The sequence below is a fragment of the Rutidosis leptorrhynchoides genome, chromosome 6 (assembly GCF_046630445.1).
Source record: "Rutidosis leptorrhynchoides isolate AG116_Rl617_1_P2 chromosome 6, CSIRO_AGI_Rlap_v1, whole genome shotgun sequence".
NCBI classification, from domain to species: Eukaryota; Viridiplantae; Streptophyta; class Magnoliopsida; order Asterales; family Asteraceae; genus Rutidosis; species Rutidosis leptorrhynchoides.
Window position 1 is genome coordinate 270,797,287 of NC_092338.1, and position 1,473 is coordinate 270,798,759.

At 37.0% G+C, this 1,473-nt stretch overlaps 1 non-coding gene across 1 annotated transcript; it reads right to left on the reverse strand.

Moving 5' to 3' along the window:
* Positions 1-941: 941 nt before the first annotated feature.
* On the reverse strand, positions 942-1,048 carry LOC139856659 (small nucleolar RNA R71). The gene has a single exon (XR_011762126.1). It is a non-coding gene; the product is annotated as a small nucleolar RNA R71 (small nucleolar RNA).
* Positions 1,049-1,473: the final 425 nt, after the last annotated feature.

Here is a 1,473-nt window from a genome sequence, read left to right on the forward strand (position 1 = left end):
ACGCGCTAGTTTTTAGGACATAGAATTTTCTTTATCTTCTATAAATTTTGACGAAAAATTATTGTAAGCGATTGAATTGATAGACACCAATTTTCTAGTTCGTAGTGATAGTTGAATTTGTTAGTGGCGAGTTGTGGACTTCCGATTTAAAGGGTCCTGGCTACCTGCTGCATCTATTGACTATTCGAAACGTGGGTAAAATTAGAAAAGTCTATTAATTTGATAACTTATATAATTTTTATTTTTATAACTAATAGGATATTCAGTGAATGCGCCGAACAAAATGTTTACCACGTTTCATACGTTCACCACCTGTAACCCGATCAACACATCTAGCCAATATTGTCGCCATTGATTTTTCTTTAGAATCATTATCCAGTCGAACCAGTACTCCAATTCAAATTTCCGATAATCCATTTTTTGAACCCGACTTCACAATTGAGAACTCGGAGGATATTCAAGGACAATTCCAAGATCCTGAACCACTAATCATTCCTCCTGAACCACAAAATATTAAATCAGAATCTTCTAGTGATTCGGATTCAACAAATTCAAATATGGAAATAACGGAACCTCAAAGTATGGAAGACCGAATGAGAGCCATACGCACGGGCCAAGGTCACGCCATTATTCAGCCAGATGTTAATGCGCCAGATTTTGAAATCAAAGGACAAATCCTACACATGGTCACTAATCAGTGCCAATTTAGTGGTACAACAAAAGAAGATCCAAACGAACATCTTCGAACTTTTAATAGGATTTGTAATCTATTTAAAATCCGAGAAGTTGAGTATGAAACTATTTATCTTATGTTGTTCCCATGGACTTTAAAAGGATAAGCCAAAGATTGGTTAGAATCGTTACCTGAAGGAGCAATTGATACATGGGATGTTTTAGTTGTGAAATTTCTTAAAAGATTCTTTCCGACATCTAAAGCCGTGAGACTTCAAGGAGAAATTGCCACGTTCGTGCAAAAGCCAAATGAAACGTTATATGAGGTGTGGACAAGATTCAGAAGGATGTTGAAAGGATGTCCTCAACACGGTTTATACACTTTTCAAATAGTGCAAATCTTTTATAAAGGCATCAATGTCGCCACACGAAAAGACATCGACACAGCAGCTGGTGGTTCCATTATGAAGAAAATCGCAACCGAAGCTCACAAAATCATTGATAACACAGCCTCCCACTCTCATGAGTGGCATCAGGAAAAAGATATCTTTCATTCATCTAAAGCGGTTAGAGCCGATTCTAGCCATGTCTTTGATTCCGTCTCCACAAAATAGATGCTTTTGAGAGACGAATGGAAAAGATAACTAAAGATATTCACACAATACGAATCAGTTGTGAGCAATGCGGTGGACCACACTTAACGAAAGATTGTCACATTGAACAAACGATGGAACAACATGAGAATGTTTCCTACATGAACCAAAGGTCGAGAAATAATTATCAAAATAATTATCAACCGCC